The sequence below is a fragment of the Chrysemys picta genome, chromosome 4, assembly GCF_011386835.1.
Source record: "Chrysemys picta bellii isolate R12L10 chromosome 4, ASM1138683v2, whole genome shotgun sequence".
In the NCBI taxonomy this organism is placed as follows: domain Eukaryota; kingdom Metazoa; phylum Chordata; order Testudines; family Emydidae; genus Chrysemys; species Chrysemys picta.
The window spans coordinates 94,283,305-94,306,326 of record NC_088794.1 but is presented as its reverse complement, the minus strand read 5'-3'; the positions used below and the strand labels follow the sequence as shown (position 1 = coordinate 94,306,326).

The window sequence follows — 23,022 nt, the reverse complement described above, 5'->3', positions numbered from 1 at the left end:
TGCCCTTAGCAGGGACGACTATGGCTAGTAAGGCCCCTTCTTTGGGTGCTCATTTGGAGAGCATATTCAAGCAGCTGTTAGGTCTTGGTGCAACACATTTGAATGGTGTGCACTATCCATGCCTTTTTCAGAGAGAGTTAGTGCAGCTTTCAATTAGCACTGGTTATAGCAATTCTGTTTCTTGCCCTAAAATTGTGATTTCCCCAGAATTATTTTACTGGAAAAAATCAGGATTTTACTAACCACACAAAGACAAAATAGACAGTCTCATCTGTCAAGTATCAGAGGGGTAGTCGTGTCAGTCTGGATCTGTAAAAGCAGCAAGGAGTCCTGTGGCACCTTATAGACTAACAGACGTATTGGAGCATGAGCTTCCGTGGGTGAATACCCAGTCTCACCTGTGTAATTCTGATAGATTTCTGGGTCAACAATCAAATGGTGCGGTATCTAACAAGTGTCTCTTGTTAAAAGCGGGACAGAGCCTGCCTGCATGGTGGCATTTGGAGTTCAAAATGCATGTAAGAGTTCCCATTGATTGTTAGGAAAAGTCAAGCCATGTTTGCATCTGAAGAAGCCAACAAGTCCTCATGCTGCTTGCCTTTATCATAGGCCCTATCATGCCGGAAGGAAGGGATGATGGGCCATCAGATAGTGGAAGGTCACTGAGAACCAGTACACTTGATGATATGTTTGTGCAGCACATGTTAAGCTTTTGTGTAGCAGAGGTGAGTCAATAAAAAGAGGAACAAAGCAGAAGAGTTAATAAATAATTGACTGTTCAGTATCCTGCTAGATAATGATGGAAAAACTCAGTTTGTTTAACCAGGGCTATGCCTACCCATGAATAATAGCCAAATGATACCACACTTATTCTCTATGAGGGGGAACATAGGAGAAGGCAGGTGAATGCCTGTGTTTAGGGATATAGAGCAGCTTCCATATAAGGAGAGATTTAAAGGACTGGGACTGTTCACTTAGAAAAGAGATGACTAAGGGGGGGGATCTGATAGAGGTCTATAAAATAATGAATGGTGTGGAGAAAGTAAGTGTTATTTACCCCTTCACATCACACAAGAACCGGGGGGCGCTCCCAGTGAAATTAACAGGCAGCAGGTTTAAAACGAACAAAAGGAAGTACTTCTTCACAAAACACACAGTCAACCTGTGGCACTTTTGCCAAGGGATGTTGTGAAGGCCAAAAGTAAAACTGGGTTAAAATTAACATAAATACATATAGCCATAGAGGATAGGTCCATCAATGGCTATTAGCCAGGAAGGTCAGGGACGCAACCCCATGTTCTGGGTGTCCCTAAAATTCTGGCTGCCAGAAGCTGGGACTGGACAACAGGGGATGGATCACTTGATAATTGCTCTGTTCTGTTCATTCCCTCTGAAGCATCTGCCATGGGCTTGGGGAGGTTTCATGCACCTTAGCTAGGTATGCCTCTGCATGCTAGTGGCTGAGTGATAACAGTGCCTGGAGTAGGTTGCTGCTTGTCACTGGCAAAGCATTGTGAGAGACAGTCCAGGCTGGAGAGTTAAGGGGGCACAGCGGTCCCACAGTTCCAGGTGTACCCCGGGGATTCCATCACAGTCACTTACTAGGATCATGTGGGTACATCTCACTTCATCAATTCCCTGTCACTGCACTGGTGCACCTCAATCCCTCCTATTCTCTGCCTATAGCACACAACAGTTTAATCTCCTGTGGGCTGTAATACTTGGGTCTAATTCGTGTTGTTACATTTAGTGGATGCGGGGGTGGTGTTAGTGGCCTGTGATACACAGGAGGTCAAACTAGATGATCTTGTGGTCCCTTCTGGCCTTAAACTCTATGTCTCAAAACCACAGAGAGCAAGAAATATAAATGATTTAAGAAACAGATAAAGGAGGCGAGAGAGAGGGAGGGAGAATGACCAATGGGAAAACAGGCGGATTAAGAAGCAGAGACGGAATCAGAGAAAGAAAAACAAGCAGCATAAATTAAAAATACATCTGGGGTGAGTGGAGGAAATGCAAGAGAGCAAAAACCCCAAGATTCAGCAATTGGAGTGTGTGGAACATTTCATTTTGTTGAGGTCCATGGAGAGGTTGATACTTTATATTCCGAAAGCTGTTTGTGGGCAGTAGAATTCATGGCTCTCTCTTTTATTTCCAAAGGGGTTCTGATTTTTTAAAGCCATTCAAGCAGGAGGATACCCGGTCATCAAGAACACTACAATGACAGCTTCTGATTTATATTTGTATTAGCCAAGGTCAATGCAGGTGGACAAGTGTGGAAGTGTGGCATGTGAGGTCTCTGTGCACACATGTGCATGCATTTCTTGTGTGGTTTCTCTGGAATATGCTAATGGTTTCTCTGCAGGTAGGCTCAAAATCAAATAGGGTAATGCTGTCAATCTTCAATATAGTGAATTAGGTGCAATGGCTAACTATGCAACTTGTGGCTAGATGGAAGAAATAAAGGTCTTAAAAAGACCACTGTCCTCCCCCACTTTCATCCCATGCCTCCTTCTGGATAGGGGGCAGCTTGGCTTCCTCTATTTTCCTGGCACATCTCTTATCGCAGGGGTAGGCAACCTATGGCACGCGTGCCAAAGGCGGCACGCGAGCTGATTTTCAGTGGCACTCACACTGCCCGGGTCCTGGTCACCGGTCCGGGGGGCTCTGCATTTTAATTTAATTTTAAATGAAGCTTCTTAAACATTTTAAAAACCTTATTTACTTTACATACAACAACAGTTTAGTTATATATTATAGACTTATAGAAAGAGACCTTCTAAAACCGTTAAAAATGTATTACTGGCATGCAAAACCTTAAATTAGAGTGAATAAATGAAGACTCGGCACACTACTTCTGAAAGGTTGCCGAACCCTGTTTATCGCTTGAGACTGTTTCCATGTACCAAGTGGGTATAGGACTTCCCTACCTTGTAAGGGTTGGTGTTGTGAGGTTTAATTAATGTATGTTTAAAAACATTCTGGGGGGGGTCTTCTAGTGAAAGTCCCCATAGAAACACAAAGTCAATTTAAAGGGCATGATTCCAATTTCATGTACACAACTAAGATTCTACTGACTTCATTGGAGTTACTCCCAGTCCACACCGGTGTGAGATCGGAAACAGGCTCAAAGTATTCTCCTTGTTATTAAGACACTGATTCCGTTAAGCATCCTACTTAAGAAGAAAGCAGACTGGGAATATGTTCCCCCTAAAACACTTGCCTCCACGTGTCTGGCCAAGATTTCAAGATTGCTCAGTAAGGGCAGGGCTACTCTAATGTAGTTGCTCTAAGCTGATGGGAGAGAGCTCTCCCGTCGCCTTAATTACTCCAGCCCCCGCAAGTGACGGTAGCTATGTCGGCGGGAGAAGCTCTCCTGCCGACATAGCACTGTCCACACCAGTGCTTATGTCGGTGTAACTTATGTCGCTCAGGAGGGTGATTTATTCACCCAATGAGCAACATAAATTATGCCAGCATAAGCTGTAGTGTAGACATAGCCTGAAAGCATTAAGTTTGCCAAAGGCTTTGTTTGTATCATTATTTGTTCAGCCTGACACCGTGACTGGTGCTGTACAATACAGTAAAGGAAAATGGTCTCTGTACCAAGGAATTTTTTTTTTTTTAAAAGATGCTCTTAACACCCTTTCTCACCTTCTGGGCTCAATTTCCAATATAATAAAATACAGACACAAAAAGAAGAAATCTTTAGTTTTCAGACTGTCCAGGCCTACAGGTCTCTAGGTGACTAATCAATATTATTAATAAAACATTCTGAATAGGAGTCAGCATGGCTCCAGCTGCCTCAGGAAAAGGGGGTTTAAAAGAAGAAATTATTTCTATTTTTAAATCCTGACAATTCGCTAGTCTTAACTGATTTTAAAAAAATATTTAAACATTAAAAAAGAGGACACTCCACGGGACTCTGGCCCCGCCCCCGGCCCCAACTCCGCCCCTTCCCCAAAGTCCCCGCCCGAACTCCGCTCCCTCCCCTGAGCACCCCGCATTCCCCCTCCTCCCTCCCAGCCACGCGGAACAGCTGCCCGAGTGCTACCGGCTTCACAGTTTGCCAGGCAGCCCCCAGACCTCCAGACCCTGCGCCCCCAGCCCGGGTGCTTCCCCTCCTGGGCTCCGGCTGCGCTGGGGAAGCACCCGGCTGGGGGCGCAGGGTCTGGAGGTCTGGGGGCTGCCCGGCAAACCGTGAAGTCAGTAGCGCTCCGGCAGCTCAGCTCTTCAGCTACACAAAGCTGAGGTGTCTGGGGGGGGAAGCAGCAGCAGCCGCTGCCGCGGGGGAATCCACCTGCAGCTCGCAGCCTGCCGGAGCCACTCTAAGGTAAACAGGGGACTGGGGCAGGGATGCCGGCAAAACAAAGCTGGGAGTATTTTCCCCGGACATGTTTGGCTTTTTGGCAATTCCCCCCGGACGGGGATTTGAGGACCAAAAATCCGGACATGTCCGGGAAAATCCGGACATATGGTAACCCTACCCAAGAAGGGGATAAGTCTTTTTAAGGGCCCTGATAAAGCTTGATAAGGCCTAAGTGAAGGGAAGGACTTCAAGAGTCTCCAGGAAGAAAGCCCTGGGGGCACTGCTCTATATCCAGGCAGGCACAGATTTAAAGCTAGCGCAGAAGGGGCTGAGGACTGAGCCCAGAGACAGGGCTAAAGACATTACCGAAGGCACAGGGACAGGCTCTGTTGGACCTTTTACCCTGGCAAGGATTCCTTCATGTGCTTATATTATGTGCGACTTAGCCAGAGGGCTGAGCCACTGAAGACCCGCCTGATGAAGTTAACCGCTGATAGGGGGTGCCGGGAGAAGAGAGAGAGAGAGTGTGTGTGCGCGTGTGAGCGTGTGCGTGCAGGTTTTCACGCAACCAACAGGTGGCGTTCACAAGAGGGGAGAGTGTCCCCCATCACATGCACACAATCAGTAATGATTTTATGTTATTTTCCAGGTAATTGATAAAAATATTAAGTAGTGTAGTGCCAAGAACCGACCACTGAGGAATTCCACTGGAATATACTCACTTGATGAGGGTTCCCTGTTTACAATCACATTTTGAGACCTACTGATCAGCCAGTTTTTAATCAATTTAATGCATGCCATGTTAATTTTGTATAGTTCTAGTTTCTTAATCAAAATGCTGGGGGTGTGGGTTCTGGGATGCAGGAGGGGGCTCTGGGCTGGGGCAGAGGGTTGGGATGCAGGAGGGGGTGCAGGCTCTGGCATGGAGTTTGGGCATGGGAGGGGGTTCTGAGCTGGGACAGAGGATTGGGGCATGGGAGAAGGTTCAGGGCTGGGATGGGGGGCGTGGGGTGTGGGCTCTGGGCAGCACTTGTCTGAGGCATCTCCTGGGTAGAAGCCAGCATGTCCCTGCGGCCCCGAGATGGCAGCACGGCCACAGTGGATCTACATGCTACCCCTACCTGCAGGTGCTACCTCCACAGCTCCCATTGGCTGTGGTTCCCATTGGCTGTGGTTCCCAGCCAATGGGAGCTGTGAAGTCAGTGCTTGGGGCGTGGGGCAGTGCATGGAGCACCCATGGCCAACCCTGCGCTTAGGGGCTGCAGGGACATGCCGGCCGCTTCCTGGGAGCCACGTGGAACTGGGTAGAGAGCCTGCCAGCCCTGTACCAACTGGACTTTTAATGGCCCGGTCAGTGGTGCTGACCAGAGCCACCAGAGTCCCTTTTTGACCAAGTATTATGGTTGAAAACCAGACACCTGGCAACCCTACTGCGGAGATGAGCAAGTGAGTGGGCAGGGCCTCAGGGGAAGAGGTGGAGAGGAACAGGAGAGGGTTTTGGGTGAGGGGGTGGAGCAGGGTCAGGAAGACGCAGAGTGAGGGTGGGGCCTCGTGGGAGGAGGCAGAGAGGCGCATGGTCTTGAGGGGCAGGTCACAGTCATAGAATATCAGGGTTGGAAGGGACCTCAGGAGGTCATCTAGTCCAACCCCCTGCTCAAAGCAGGACCAATTCCCAACTAAATCATCCTAGCCAGGGCTTTGTTAAGCTGGGCCTTAAAAACCTCCAAGGAAGGAGACTCCACCATCTCCCTAGGTAACGCATTCCAGTGCTTCACCACCCTCCTAGTGAAATAGTGTTTTCTAATATCCAACCTGGACCTCCTCCACTGCAACTTGAGACCATTGCTCCTTGTTCTGTCATCTGCCAACACTGAGAACAGCCGAGCTCCATCCTCCTTGGAACCCCCCTTCAGGTAGTTGAAGGCTGCTATCAAATCCCCCCCCTCATTCTTCTCTTCTGGAGACTAAACAATCCCAGTTCCCTCAGCCTCTCTTCATAAGTCATGTGCTCCAGACCCCTAATCATTTTTGTTGCCCTCCGCTGGACTCTTTCCAATTTTTCCACATCCTTCTTGTAGTGTGGGGCCCAAAACTGGACACAGTACTCCAGATGAGGCCTCACCAATGTCGAATAAAGGGGAACGATCACGTTCCTCGATCTGCTGGCAATGCCCCTACTTATACAGCCCAAAATGCTGTTAGCCTTCTTGGCAACAAGAGCACACTGTTGACTCATATCCAGCTTCTCGTCCACTGTGACCCCTAGGTCCTTTTCTGCAGAACTGCTACCTAGCCATTTGGTCCCTAGTCTGTAGCAGTGCATGGGATTCTTCCGTCTTAAGTGCAGGACTCTGCACTTGTCCTTGTTGAACCTCATCAAGTTTTTTTTTTGGCTCAATCCTCTAATTTGTCTAGGTCCCTCTGTATCCGATCCCTACCCTCCAGCGTATCTACCACTCCTCCCAGTTTAGTGTCATCTGCAAACTTGCTGAGAGTGCAGTCCACACCATCCTCCAGATCATTAATAAAGATATTAAACAAAACCGGCCCCAGGACCGACCCTTGGGGCACTCCGCTTGAAACCGGCTGCCAACTAGACATGGAGCCATTGATCACTACCCGTTGAGCCTGACGATCTAGCCAGCTTTCTATCGATCTTACAGTCCACTCATCCAGCCCATACTTCTTTAACTTGGCGGCAAGAATACTGTGGGAGACCGTGTCAAAAGCTTTGCTAAAGTCAAGGAACAACACATCCACTGCTTTCCACTCATCCACAAAGCCAGTTATCTCAACATAGAAGGCAATTAGGTTAGTCAGGCACGACTTCCCCTTGGTGAATCCATGCTGACTGTTCCTGATCAAAGTGTTTCATAATTGATTCCTTGAGGACCTGTTCCATGATTTTTCCAGGGACTGAGGTGAGGCTGACTGGCCTGTAGTTCCCCGGATCCTCCTTCTTCCCTTTGTTAAAGATGGGTACTACATTAGCCTTTTTCCAGCCATCTGGGACCTCCCCCGATCGCCATGAGTTTTAAAAAATAACGGCCAATGGCTCTGCAATCTCATCCGCCAACTTCTTTAGCACCCTCAGATGCAGCGCATCCGGCCCCATGGACTTGTGCACGTCCAGTTTTTCTAAATAGTCCTGAACCACTTTTTTCTCCACAGAGGGCTGGTCACCTTCTCCCCATATTGTGCTGCCCAGTGCAGCAGTCTGGGAGCTGACCTTGTTCGTGAAGACAGAGGCAAAAAAAGCATTGAGTACATTAGCTTTTTCCACATCCTCGGTCACTAGGTTGCCTCCCTCATTCAGTAAGGGGCCCTGTAGTGAGCCGGTGTGGCACCCCTCCGTCTCCGATAGGGCCGAGCTTCCTCCAACCCCAGCGTGGGCGGAGCCACCGGGTCCGGGGCCTGCCCCTCCGAGGTCACGGCCCCGACCCGGAAGCATAAAAGCCCGCCGGCAGAGCTCAGTGGAGACCAGGCCGGCAGAGAGAGCAGACATCCTGGGCCGAGCTCCCGCTTGGGAGACAGCCACAGGCCGCGAGCCACCTGCTACCCCACCGCACCGGTCGAGCCTACCTCTCACCAGGTACCCCGAGGAGGACCGGACACACCCGCCCCGGGCCCGCTACCCCGAGGAGGACTGGACACACCCGCCCCGGGCCAGCGACCCTGGTGGAGACCCGCCGGACCTGTCCCCAAGCCCCGCACCGGAGGAACCGATGCTGCTAGACTGGCCCGAGCCCGGCGTCACCAACGAGGTAGGCCCCAAGGGGGAGCATGGAAGGAGCCCGGGGGTAGCCGACCCCAGTCAGGCTGCAGAGGCCTGTGAGCAGATGTCAGTGTGTTTCGGTCAGGATACCCCACTGACCAGCAGCGTCAGTAACCGCTGCTAGGGCCCCGGGCTGGAACACAGTGGAGTGGGTGGGCCTGCGTTCCCCCCTGCCACCCCGCTCACGGGTGGCAGGCTTCCCCCTCACGCAACGCTCAGGTGTAGGAGCCTGGGCTTACCTTAACTGCTTGTCTGCTCAACCCCTACCCCAAAAGGGCTTGAGCTGTGACTGTTTGTGCCCCACCCTGATCCAGGGCCTGGGCCTGCTTAAACCGTTGATTTGCGCTCAGCCCCTGCGTAAAGGGACCTGAGCTTTGACTGTCTGCACTATAGTGAGCCGGTGTGGCACCCCTCCGTCGCGGAGGGTAGAGCCCCGGCGCGACCCTACTACAGGCCCACACTTTCCTTGACTTTCTTCTTGTTGCTAACATACCTGAAGAAACCCTTCTTGTTACTCTTAACATCTCTTGCTAGCTGCAACTCCAAGTGTGATTTGGCCTTCTTGATTTCACAGTCCAGGCACCGCTGGTTCCCCCAATTTCTAGGGAGCTTCTGGTGCTTGCATGGAAGCCTCCCCAAACAGAAGATTTATCAATTCCTCCTTATCTGACCAGATGAGATATAATATAGAATTTCCTCATGTTGGATGGAACACTTTTAGCTAAGAAATTGTCCTCTATTAATCCCAGAGATGTTTTAGTACTGGCATCGTGAGACATCCAGCATGTCACTCATATTGAAGTTCTCCATGATCATACAGTTATCAGATCTTTCCAGATTTCGATATTTCTTCTTCCACTCCCAACTTTCCCTTTCACGCTGCCCTATTATGTAAAGGGTTCACCCCCCAAATCTACAAGGAAAATTGGCCAGTCCCTTTTAGTGAAACAAGTTATGAAGCAAGAGAGAAGAAAAGCTAGCAGAAAAGCCAGAGAGTAAATATGAAGACTTGCCTCCAGACAGAAAACAGTTCATATCCTTTCATATATTTGAGAATTCCATCTAGTGGAATTTTGCAATATTCTCTCTCCCAAGTTGTAAACAGGCATGGAGAGAGAACAAAACCACCTCTTGTTTAGTGAGCTAATCTTACTTCTTCTTTTCAAAGGCCCAGAGTCTCGAACCCTTTCTCATGCTGAGTAGCATCTTCCACCATACTACGCAACCTTGCAGAAGTCAGTTGGACTACTTGTAGCGTTAGGGATTGCTCAACATGAGTAAAGAATCTGGCCTAGTCAAGGAAGTCCCCCAAGAATACCATAGGGGAAGGAACGTGTGGCCTGTATTCTCCTGAGCCTGATGAGAAAAAGTGTACCCAGTTTGTGCCCATACATCAAAAACACCAGAAGCCCTCAGGGAAGAATGCAGTCAATTTTGTTAAAGGGGAAAAGTCATCCCCCCCACTGCCTGGTTCTTCTAAAGACAACTAGAGCCTTTCTTTCGGGCTCTCTCCGTAATTCCTGCTGCTAAATGTCCATCACATGTCTGACAGGTCAAGAGGCTCTTTTCTCTCTTCATTGTAAGGGCAGCCCTTGTTCTGCCCTCCTTCCCTGAAGCCATAACACTTTGCACTGATGGCCTATCTCCCTTCCTTTTCTTAAGCATATTCTGAAGCCACTCAAGGATCTAAAATTATACCGAGCCACCTCTCTGTCTCTTCCTACACACACAGAAAGCAATGCTAATATCTGCTAGTCTGACTTAATTCTGAGGAAAGTGGGTATTCCTTGAGAGTTTTGCACCTTGACTGGCTGATTTCCTCAGGTTGGAAAAAGAGAGCAGGCAGTGCCGGGGCAGGAAGAGAGAGGTTTTTTCTTGGCAGCTAGGAAAAGGAGTTAAATCAAAACTCTGAAAAAGGAACTCACTATATCTTAAGTCTGCTAGGAACCCCCACTTCTCTCTTCCTTACTCAGTGTTCCCTGCTGAGAACCAAAAGGGGGGAGATGGCTCAATTTAGGAGGGCAAGCTGGGGCTATAGAAAAACTGGTGTGGGCCCCCAGTGGCTCCATGAACAAAAGACAGGCCGATAATGCTGGCCTATGGGTGGAGAAAGGCTCTTCTGGTACCTGTTCTGGGAAGGTCAGTAAAGAGCTATGGAGATGTAAGGGGCCACATTGGATGTGGGGAAATGATCAGGAGGGAGCAGTGAGTGAAGCAAGTTCCTGCTAGTTAAGGAAGAAGTGAGAGAGAGAGAGAAAGTTGGGAGCTGAATTTACTTATCTTTTGACCCTCAACTTAAAGTCCTACGGGTGACAGTATTAAGACTCAGTTCAAGCTTTGGCTGCTCAATCCTGAGAGTCTCTTGGGGGATGGGGAAATTGGGAGTGGAAAAACCACAAAAAACAACTTCTCTCCTGATATTGCTTGTACGTCTCGCTTTTAGCTGGGCCCAAAATCCCATGAGATTGGTATTTCGGCATTTTTATTTCTGACCCCTGCCAGGATTTGGATGTCCCGGGGTACGTGAAAATGAAACAAACAAAACCCAGAAGGATGGATATAGGGGAAACTAATCAAATCTTTTTGAACTTCCCAGAAGAAAAAGTTCAGTTTGGAAGGCAGTTGGCCAGGGTGGTTTCCTGCAATCCAGTTTGTGCATCTCTGATGTCTTGATTAATTTCCCAACCACCTTTAGATCAACTGTGAACAAGAGGGAGAAGCACGATGCCCACCAAATGTCTTATCTGTCTCGCTGATTTTCTCAGTTGTTCAATGCACAACCTGAGACTCAAACTGATTTCTCCCCTTGGCATCTTCCAGCATCCTCAGGATTTTGCCTCTTCATGCTGGGGAGGAGTGGTCACTGACCCCATTTTCCAGTGAACTCTCAGCTCCATGGAAGAGGTTCAGCACCTGTACCAGTTCTAATCTTTTAACCTCATTGAGCCGTTAGCTTTGGGATCTATGGGAAATTTCAGTAATGGTGTTACAGCAGTGGTTTTCAACCTGTGGTCTGCGGACTACGGGGGTCCACAGACTATCTTGAAGGGGTTTGTGAAAGGTTGCCATTACCATAGAACATCTCTGGGGGTCTAAGATTTCCAAAGGGGTCAGCACCTCCATTTGAAATTTTTGTGAGGGTCCGCAAATGAAAAAAAGGTTGAAAACCACAATGCATACAGCCCAAACAACCCTCAGTTTAAGACAGAGCTATGATTTTTATTCTTAGTAAGTGTTTATGCCTTCAATGTACACATTAGTTTACAAAAACATATTTTAAAAAAGATGTGAACAAATTGGAGAGAGTTCAGAGTACAGCAACAAAAATGAGGGGAGGTTTAGAAAACTTGCACTATGCGGAAAGATTAAGAAAACTGGATGTGTTTAGTACTGAGAAAAGAAGATTAATGAGTGACCTGGTAACAGTCTTCAAACACGTTAAGGGCTGTTATAAGAGTGGACGGTGATCAATTGTTTTCCCATGTCCACTGAAGGTAGGAGAAGTAGTAATGGGCTTAATCTGCAGCAAGGGAGATGTAGGTTAGATATTAGGAAAAACTTTCTAACTATAAAAACAATGAGGAGTCCGCTGGCACCTTAAAAAGACTAAAAGCCAGACGAAAGCTTATGCCCAAATAAATCTGTTAGTTTTTAAGGTGCCACCAGACTCCTCATTGTTTTTGTAGATACAGACAAACACGGCTACCCCTCTGATACTTTTCTAACTAGAAGGTTAGTTAAGCACTGGAATAGTTTCCAAGGGAGATTGTGGAATCTCCATCACTGGAGGTTTTAAGGAACAGGCTATACAAATATCTGTCGGGGATGGTGTCTAGGTTTACTTAGTCCTGCCTCAGGGAGTGTGGATTAACAAGATGATCTCTTGAGGTCCATTCCAGTCCTACTCTTCGGTGATTCAATGAAAGCAGAACACAAGATCCTTGCAATAATAAAGGTGTGTCACACAGAAATGCTGGTAAGAGACTGAACTTTTATTTCCTGGCCCCAGTCACCTGAAGTGGATTAGAAATCCAAAAGGGAATGAGAAGGTTCAGATCCTACTGACTCAAGTGGTTACAGCTGCATTTTCTGTTGCTGTTTAAATTTAATACAAATAAAACACAATACCAATGAACAATTTATAAAAAACTCTAAAATGGAGTTGACAAGGTCAGAAATCAGGGTGGATAACTTCAAACCCCTGAGAGAGGAGAGGATTATTTTGCTTCTTATTGGACAGTAAATACTATTTCCAAACTTCAATACCTTTCTTGTCACATGGCCGCGACTTGTTTTCAAAACAATTCTTTCTGCCATAGTTTAGCTGCTGAAGTGGATCTGCTTCGGATAGCGTAATTCATCATCACCTTGCACTTTATATAATCATTTACACATGCACAAAGGGAGTGTAAGCTGCTTCCTGATCAGAATGGTAGCATTTTACATCCACTTTGCACTGGTGTGAATGCCATACAAGGTTAGGGTGACCAGATGTCCCGATTTTATAGGGACAGTCCCGATATTTGGGGCTTTTTTTTTTTTTATATGCGCTCCTATTACTCCCCCTGTCCCGATTTTTTACACTTGCTCTCTGGTCACCCTACACAAGGCGCACAGTCAGGGAGAATTAGTGTTTTCTGCCCCTGGTGTTTTTGTACTGTCAGTGACAGAGTGGGCATAACTTCTCTCAGCAGCTTTTTGGAAGTTCAAGAAAACAGAGTCAGTGTGTCCTCCTTGATTTTATTTAGGCATCTTGTGTTCTTCCTGTGGGGTGGACCTTCGTGCATATGACTTTTGTCGCAGATTGTATACCAGGTCACTGCCTGTTAGAAATCTAATATTCTCTCCCACTTGGCATTTCTTCTGTCCTAGCTTCTTAGCATATTGTAACTACTTCAGGAGGAATTCACTTTAACTCAAAAAGCTTGTTAAATATTTGCACTAAGGTTTTGATCTTTTATCATGAGTCTCTGCAGCTTAATAAATCAGGGTGAGTTGTGTTGTGATAGTTCAAGAATGATAAGTATCTGTTAGTCTTTAAGGTGCCACCAAACTCCTTGTTGTTTTTGTCGATACAGACTAACACGGCTACCCCCTGATAAATGATAAGTATAGGTCCCTGGAAGCCACCAGTTGTAGTCCCCACCTCCAACCTTTCTATTTCAACTGACTTTTCTGCTAACCCAACTGAGTCTGCATAGTAAGGGCTTGGTGTTGAGAGTATGAACAGATATATTAGAGAGACTTGCTGAAATGAGCCACTCATGATTACCAAATTAGGAACCCATCTGGAATCCCATAGTGAGTAAACTGTGATTTACAATGTCTTATTACATTGCAGCTTGATGAGTTGTGCAACAGCTCAATTCTAAAGAAATCTGAATAGTATTCAGTAATAAAAGGTAATTTTTCCCATTTCATTAAATAGACCTGCACCTACCTTGGACCAAGACAACAGGGAATCTCATAGGGTTTTTATTGTTTTTCTTACTGTTTCCTAAATCTATTGCAAACTTCACATTTTGATACCTTATCTTTTCACATCTCTGCTCTCATCTCTCAGTACCCTCTTGGGCACTGTAGATTATAGGTGGGATTTCAGACTCCATGCTTTATGGTATTTTGACACAAACCCTGAGAGTATAGAATTGCATAACAAGCAGTAGTTTCATATTTATAGACATATTTTTTATGCTTGAAAGTGCTTGGGATTTTCCTGTTGGCCATCCATCTGTAATTACATTCCCAAGCTGTTGTAAGGTGGGGCCATTTTACATTTCTTATTTGAGTGTCAATTCTTTTCTAGAAATGGGTAGTACTGGAGTTATATTTCCTTCAAATTTTTCTTTCTGCTAATTTTCATTGTTTATAGGCACTCTTGAAAACATGTCCACTATAGAAAGCTCCTGATCAGTGTTGTACATTTAATGAGTCCTTTTGCTATGGCATGATCATTTTCTGAAGCCTAGCTGGTGCTATGGTTTCTGTAATAAAGCTTCCAGTGGTTCATGGTCTCCTGCTATCTTAATTGATTTCTGTCCATACACATATTGACGAAACTGCTCACAACCGAAAACAGTTGCTAGCATTTATTTATTTTTCACTCTGGGCATAGTTCCATTTTGGTTTAGTCAGTCCCTCTTTAGAAGCATATATTCTTGGGCAATCATCTTGCAGAACAGCCCTCATCCTGAGATTTTAGGCTTCAGGTTAATTTCAAAATAGCTTTTGCAACTCCTTTAAAAAAAAAAAATCCCTGAACCTTTTCTTTTGTCAGGCATCTTAGAGACATTCTGTCCTGTTCTCAACTGCATTTGGAGTAGTGCTCTTAATTACGACAAATTAGGGATGAATTTGCTTTGACCCACAAACATGCCCATGAATCTCTGTAATGCCTATTTGTTTTAGGGTCTTTCCAAGTGGCTCCATCTTCCTTAGGTCAAGCCAAATTCCTTTGCACTGAGTAGACGTTCTTGGGGCAAATCTCATCCAGCCAGATCTGGTATTTGTCCCTGTTTGCTTTAAGGCTCTTTCCATTGGCATGCTGTAGAACAGAATGCAGCCTCACATTGTGATCATTATTTTCTCCCCAAATCAAGAGGTGATCAACAGCCGCACCCAGATCCTTAAAGATCTGGGACATGCTGCTTTGGTGCACTTGGGGACCTAAAGCAAACACCAAGGAAACTCACTTCATATATCAAAAGGGAAGTTGCAAGTCAAACCTGCCAAAACTCTTGGCTTGCATGTAAAATTGAAAAGATTCTTGTTTACGGAAGTTTAGACTCATCTTCCTCAACTGTTCTCAAGGGACAGTGACTGGGTTTGATAGCCTTATTTTTTATCTGATGGATCTATACATCCTTTGCTTGTTTGGTAACCTAGTCAACTGGTATCTCTATTCTCAATAATAATTAATTTTATAATCTGGTCAGGTTTAGTTTTTACTTTTTCTCTTAGTAATAATGGGACCTTATATGGTGCATGTAGTTTTGATGGCCCCCTGGAATCCCTATCAATGTGACAGTAGATAATGTTTTCGCTATGATATCCTTACTGCATCCCAGTCTGTTAAACTCTCCATCAAATTCTTTAAGAATGTCTTTTGCCTCCTCTTCAAAGATGTGTATAACTTGTCTATAGATCATCTGTATTTGCAGACTATTATTTATTCCAGGAATCATTTGTGTAGCTTTGCTATGTGACCTTATTTTGTGCACACAATATCAAACAAGTTTTGTTTTCAGTTGTAACATTGGATGGTCACTAGTAGTTTTGCATACTCTTCCTATGTTTATGTATCACTGATGTCCAGTATCCAGTTTGAAATTCATATTTTGTAAATGTCCAGTGTCATAAAGCAATCTGGTGCAGAACTTTGCTTTGTAACTGCATTGAGAGACCCAATTGTGTTTCTGCATCCGAGTTTTCTCCTACAAGTCCATGTACAAGTCTATTTCCTGGCACCCTGTCATTGGGCAGGATTAGAAAAGATTAAGATCCATGTCACACACGACATGGGTCTGTATTCAGAAACTCCAGTGGCTACTGCTACACCTGCTATAAAGAGTTTACACTCCACCATACCCTGAAAAACCGGTAACGGTTCAGCTATGGAGAAGTCTATGCTAGGGAGGATTTATGGGAGAAGTGGGTTTTAAGCAGAAATCAGAAGCAAAGAGAACACTTAGCAGACAAGAAATGGGATCTTCTTCCAAGAATAAGAGTACTTGTGGCACCTTAGAGACTAACAAATTTAATGACTAAATTTGTTAGTCTCTAAGGTGCCACAAGTACTCCTGTTCTTTTTGCGGATACAGACTAACATGGCTGCTACTCTGAAACCTGTTCCAAGAATGGCAGGCAGCAAGGATGACTGGGGATTGCAAGGAAATGACAATATAGATGTAGGCAGGGACAAGATTATGTAGGATCTGAAAGGGGAGGACAAAGAGTTTGAATTGAATGGTTTACAAAACAGTAAGAGAATGAAAGGATTTAAGTGATATGGTTGATGCAGCAAAGAAAGGAAGATGACTGAAGCACAGATGTTTTCAGTAGACTGGAGTGGGGATAAGTGAGAAACAAGTTGCAAAGTGAGTCACTTTGCAACTCTGGGAAAGTCACTAAAATCTATCAGACTAATTCTGCCCTCAGTAACCCCAGTGTAATTCCTAAATAACTCCACAGAAGTCAGTGAAATTACTTCAGATTGCTCATTGTATCCTGGCCACCTTATGTCAACGTGTGAAGAGATAGAGAGACTGGATTCTCCTGCCTTAACCACTGAGTAGTTAGTGACAGGGCCACTAACTCTAACATTTTTGCCGCCCCAAGCGCACACAAAAAAAAAAAAAAAAAAAAAAAAAAAAAAAAAGCCGCAATCGCGATTGGCGGCAGGTCCTTTGCTCCGAGAGGGAGTGACAGCCCCGCCACTGAATTGCTGCCGAACGGCACCCCAGGCACCTGCTTGCTACCCTGGTGCCGGCCCTGGTTAGAGGTCACGAAACTGGACTGGGACTTGGAAGATCTGGTTTAAATTCCAGGCTCTCCCACCAACTCTGTGCGATGCTGGCCTTACATTCTCTGTGCTTGCGTTTCCATTTGTAGAATGGAGATAAGAATGCTCCCTTTCTCCTACCCTTTGTCCATCTTCTCTATTGATACAGTAAGCTTTTCAGGTCTAGGGCTGCTCCGCTCTATATGTATGTACAGTGCCTAGAACAATAGGGCCATGATCTTGGTGGGACTCCCTTTGTGGACTACTGTAAAACAAATGAATATTAACTAATATCAGGAAGAGTGGTCCCTAGGGTTACCATTTAAAAAAAAAAGACACTCCACGGGGCCCTGGCCCCGCCCCAACTCCGCCCCTTCCCTGCCCCAACTCCGCCCGTTCCCCTCCCCTTCCCTAAAGTCCCCGCCCTAACTCCCCCTCCTCCCTCCCAGCCACACAAAAAGGGCTGCCCGAGCGCTACCGGCTTCACGGTTTGCCAGGCAGCCCCCAGACCCTGCGCCCCTGGCCGGCGCTTCCCCAGCGCAGCTGGAGCCCAGGAGGGGAAGCGTCCAGCCGGGGGCGCAGGGTCTGGAGGCTGCCCGGCAAACCATGAAGCCAGTAGCGCTTGGACTTCGGGCAGCCCCCCATGCCTCCGGACCCCGTGCCCCCGGCCGGGCACTTCCCCTCCCGGGCTCCGGCTGCTGTGCTCCTCCCGACTCTTCGGCTCTGTTTAAGAGCCGAGCTGCCCGAGCGCTACCGGCTTCGGGCAGCCCCCTTGCCTCCGGACCCCAGCCACTGGCCAGGCACTTCCCTTCCCGGGTTCCAGCTGCTCTGCTCCGGCGGCGCAGGGTCTGGAGGCAAGGGGGCTGCCCAAAGCCGGTAGCGCTCGGGCAGCTCGGCTCTTAAACAGAGCCAAAGAGTCAGGGGAGGAGCAGAGCAGCCGCGGAAGGGGAAGTGCCCGGCCGGTATTTTTCCCCGGACGTGTTCGGCTTTTTGGCAATTCCCCCCGGACAGGGGTTTGATTACCAAAAAGCCGGACATGTCCGGGAAAAAACGGACGTATGGTAACCCTAGTGGTCCCTCCCAATCAGAGCCAGGGTCATTGATTGAGCCAGGGAAGCCCAAGAGTAGAAAGTTCATTAAAACTGGTCTGTCAATGTAGCTTTCACTTGCCAATTGCTCTCACGGAGAGCAGGGTTTCTTGTTGATTAAAGGATGTTATAGAAGTGTGCTAGACAGAACAGCATCTCCCTAAATTAAATCAGGAAGCTTCTCTTGGCAAGGGAAGAAGCTGGGAGAACAGCATATTAGTTAGCACAGCCAGAAAGGGAAGGAGATGTAAGCAAAAGAGCCTTCCAGACCAGCATAAAGTTGAGTAAGAGGAACGTGCTCTCCCAGCTCAGAGAGCCCAGGAGAAGGTATGGAATCACTTCAAACAAACATCACAAAGGTTAAATGTCACATCCCATTAGGCCTCTCTTTTCTAATCCTTCCCTTCGATTCTTCTCTGTATTCCTATTACCAGCCCAGTGGGGGTAAAGTCCCTGCAGAGCTATGTACAGCAAATAGAGAGGTGGTTGTTGTTGGCTCTTGTGCAGGTGCATTGGGGCAGGCTATGGTGGAAGGCAGCAAGCAGCCCCTCCCTTTTCATTCCTGAGACAGGAGCCAGTCATGCTTGCAGGGATCCTAGTATCCCTGGGTGCATACCACCCCCAGTGGGCCATCTATGGCAGAGCTGGACAGGAACAAGGAGGAGAGCATGTTGCACCTTCTTATATCATTAGGCTTGGCAGATTCATTTTCTTTATATAATTTTGAAACATAATAACAATGGTTTAAGCATCCCCCCCTTTTTTAAAAAAAAATCAATTTAAATTGTCACAGTTGCAGAAAATTTTGGGGGAGGAGGCTGGCTACTCCAGACTGCTACCGATCGGTTACTAACCAGTTTGGGGGAGGAGGGGAAGAAAGAAAACCGTTGGACTCGTGTTGATGGAAGTGAGCAGGGCCATTAATCGCATCCTGCTTCGAAAGACCGTGACTCTGGGCAATGTGCGTGACACTGTGGATGGCTTTGCACAAATGGGCTTCCCTAACTATGGAGGGGTGATAGATGGTACGCATATTCCAATTCTGGCACCAGACCACTTAGCCACCAAGTACATTAATCAGAAGGGGTATTTCTCAATGGTTCTCCAGGCACTTTTAGATCACGGTGGGCATTTCACAGACATTAACGCAGGCTGGTCCGGAAAGGTGCATGACACACACATCTTTCGGAACACAGGCCTGTTCAGGAAGCTGCAAGCAGGGACTTTCTTCCCAACCCAGAAGATCACTATAGGGCAAGTCGAAATGCCCATTGTGATCCTGGGAGACCCTGCCTACTCCTTAATGCCATGGCTTATGAAGCCATACACGGGGCAACTTGACAGCAGCAAGGCGCGGTTCAATGAGAGGCCAAGAAAGTGCAGAATGACTTGAGTGTGCTTTTGGTCATTTAAAGGCCCACTGGTGCTGCCTATATGGGAAGCTGGACCTGGCCGATGACAATATTCCAATGCTTATAGCCACATGCTGTATGCTCCATAATATTTGTGAAGGGAAGGGTGAAAGCTTCACTTGGGGCTGGACTGCTGAGGCTCAGTGCCTGGAGGCTGTTTGAACAACCAGAGACCAGGGCTATTAGAGGGGCGCAGCGCGGGGCCATAAGGATCAGGGATGCCTTGCAGCAGCAATTTGAAGCTGAAAGCCACTAATATTTGTTGCTATGCTTGGGAGTGCAGTGCTCGTAATGCTAGGAGGTGATTATGATATGTGTAGACAATGCCATATGAAGGTTTAACATAACTGTCTGTTGCTTTGCAGGGCTCTGTTTGCTTTCAAACCAGCATAATTCTTTAATTAAAAAAACAACAACTGGAAGAGAGAGTCAAACATCAGCACTGAGGAGAATGGGGAAAGGGAAGGTCCCAGGAGGAGGTTGGGTCCCAGGACAGCTAAAGTTTTGTGTATGTCCAGGGATCATATCCAACCTTCTCCTTTGGAGAACAATGCAGCGGGTACTGTACTTCAGCAGGGCCAAACTACAGAGGGATGGGTGTTAGTGCAATGGGTACTGGAAGTCCTCAGAGCTGGACTGTGACGGGGGAGAGGAGTGGAATGCCGCGGGTACAGACTGGAGCCAGGAGGTAGATAAGTGTGTTGGCAGTGTCTGTGGGGTGCATGGGAGGGCGAGTGTGGAACTGCTAATATTACCTGGAGCGTGTCCACTTGGCACTCCATAACGTTTAAGAGCCGCTCCGTGGCTTCATTCTGGTGTGCCGCGTTCTCCTTTTGATCCCTCTTCTCACTGTCCCTCCAGAGCAGCAGTTTGCATCCATGCCTTGTAAGCGTTCCACAGCTCCTTCACTTTGACCCTGCACTGCAGTGCATCCCGGTCATGGCCCCTTTCTATCATGCATCGTGAAATCTGTCTATAGGTATCATAATTCCCTCAGCTAGAGCGCAGCTTGGACTGGACAGCCTCCTCTCCCCAAATGCTGATGAGGTCCATCAGCTCGGCATTGCTCCAAGTGTGGGATCACCTGGTACAGGGAGCAGGAATGGTCACCTGAAAAGTTGTGCTAAGACCACTGCATGCATCACCGAGCAAACAGGAAGGGGACTTTCAAAATTCCCAAGGAATTTAAGGGGTGGGGCTCACAGTTGGTCACCTGAGGGCAGGGTAGTAGAGTTCAAACCAATGACCAGAGAGGCAAGAACAGGCATTGTGGGACACCTCTCGAAGGCCAATTGCAGCGCTGTAAATCGACCAGGGTGTCTACACCGGCACCGCAGTGCTGTACCCCCTGTGCAGAAAGTTGTACGCCTCTCATTGGGGTGGTTTTTAAGAGCACTGCAACTGCACAGTTTCTGTGCACTAAGTGGCTTGGCAGTGTGTACACATCAGGAGTTGCACTGCAGAAAGCTGCTTTACTGCAGAGAAACTTGCCAGTGTAGACAGGGCCTAACTCAGGGTCTGTGTGCTCTATTGGGACCAAGAGGGGGAGGAATCACCCTGTTCAGACTGGTCCTAGAGGTTTACAAGCTGAGGGCACTACCCTCACCAAGCTGGGGTGGAGGCATGCCTACAGTACCATGGAAGTTCCCAGGATTGACTGTGCTCCACAGTAGAAACAGAGAATTCTCTTCAAACTTGGAGGGTGATTAGCATGGTGGGAAAAGAATCCTGTGTAAGTTGTACTGAGTCACAGCACCTTGGTGTTAGGGCTTCCTGCACACACCAAAAGGCAGGGATCAAATTGGACTAGCTCATGGCAGCTTGACAAGCTGGTACTTAGTTTGTTAAGAGGCTACTGTCATATGCTCCAGGATCTAAACGTAAAAGATAAATTTCAAAATGTGAACCCAAGTCTGCAGGTGGCCTGAAACAATAGCTCCCAGAGGTAAGAATTGCCTTTATTCATTTCGATACTTTAACATTGCTGCCCCTTCCCACCACCCCCCACCAGCCGTCCTGCTGATAGGGTCCATACCGGTAGAGCCGCTGACAGGGGAGGCAAAAGAGGCAGGGTCCTTTGCCACAACAGCACTTTAATGTTGCTGTGCGCACGCACACACACACACACACACACGTTGGTGGGGCAGATGACCGGGGGGGGGGGGGGAGGAGGGAGCAATGTTAAAGCACTGCTGCAGCAAAAGACCCTGCAGCGCTTTAACGTCCCTGCAAAGGGAGCAGCTGCCCTGGGGCCAGCAATTTAAAAGAGCCCAGAGCAGCGGCGTCCAGAGCTCCAGGCCCTTTAAAGATTTAAAAGAGCCTGGGAGTCCCAGGCGGCATGGGCCAAGGGCTGGCTGGGGGATGCTGACCCCCTAGCCCAACCTCTTCCGCTTGAGGCCCCACCCCTTCCAGGGGCCAGAGCTGCCACCCCCAGTTCCGGTAAGTGTCCTCAGTTACTTTCACCCCGATGAACAGCTACACAATCTAATGAGAGTACCATCTTATTTTGACACTTTTTGGCTTCTCAGGTGAGCAGAACATAATCAGTGGGCAGAGTTTAGGACTACCACCCCCCATATCTGAGATCTTCTGAAAGGAGATATTTGGTGTGAAAACCTTATTCTACTTTTTGAAGAAAATTCTTGGGTGTAACATTTCTTTTTCTCTGAAGAACCACCTCAGGGCCAACACCTATCCCTTTGCCCAAAGGGTACCTTTGAAATTAGGGCCTTCTTCGCTCCCCAGGATGAGAGCCTCAGATTTATTGCTTCTAGTTCCCCCCAGCCCAAGGATGAGCTTCAGACTTTGACAAGTTTTACAGTGGATTCCAACAAGATCTCTCTGCACTGACACAATATGATCAACCTCCTTCTGTTCTTTATAACATACCCAGGCATGCCTGGGTAACCTCTGATTCTCACATTCAAACATCTTTGAGAGAAATATCTGTGGATAACTCAGTGACTTAGTGAGAACCGACTGTAAAACTGGACCGCAGCAGTGCTGATCCAATCCATTCTAAAACCTGGGCCCCTCGCGTGTGTCATTTCCCTCACAGATCCTGGAGTCCATAACACTGAGCATGCCACATCAAACCCTCAACCCCAGCATGAAATCAGTGAGAGAGCATCAAAGAGCGAGGAACACAGGATGAGTGTCTGTGAGAAACAAAGACTCTTGGGAAACGTTCCTTCTCTCTTTCAGACCATGGATGAATTGATTATCTCTTAAAAAGCAAAATGGCACCAAAAAGAAGAGTATTGGAGACAACCCCTCCCACTAGCACTGAACAGCTCTATTTGCAGGCACTAGTGAAAGGCTGCTGCTAGTTGACTGTTTTTCTGGAGGTATATTGTAACCATGTGCTGTGGAAACAGAGATACCAAAACAATAAGAGAAAGATAGAATTACTGTTCAACTTTCTGAACAGCTCATCTCAGCACTGTTTCTTCCAAGAAAAAACAAAAACCAACCAACCATTTACTAGAGCACAGCATTGCAAAGCACGAAACAGTGGTTGCTGCAGTCCAGATCGGTTTCACTGCTGATTCCTCAGCCTCTTAATTGTGTCCTAAGCCTGTTTAGAATCATCAGGATATGAGGATTGACAAGGCAGATTGCATGAGAACACACTCCCTGCTTTGTGGAAACAGCTTGCCAGGAAATGGTCTGAGGCTACCAGCTTCTTTACATAGGCAATCAGCTTTTAGTCATTGCTGGCTTGAGCAATGATTTAAGTGGGGACTTATGTGAGAGGCTGCATATCACGTTATTGTTCCCTGCAAAATGTTGTCCCTTCTCGGACTCTTTTAGCTAGGTCCAGAAAGGTGCCCCCTGCTGGTGAAGAAACCCCAGCAATCCCCACTATGCAGAACTGGACATTTAAAAAGAAGGGTGCCATCTCTTTATAAAATGTTTGGGGTGTATGAAGCTAGAAC

General features: G+C 47.3%; 1 protein-coding gene across 27 annotated transcripts in view; it reads right to left on the bottom strand.

Annotated features, from left to right (window-relative positions):
- LTK (leukocyte receptor tyrosine kinase) overlaps nucleotides 1-23,022 on the bottom strand; it is a 208,870-nt gene that overhangs the window by 107,217 nt on the left and 78,631 nt on the right. The window lies entirely within an intron of this gene.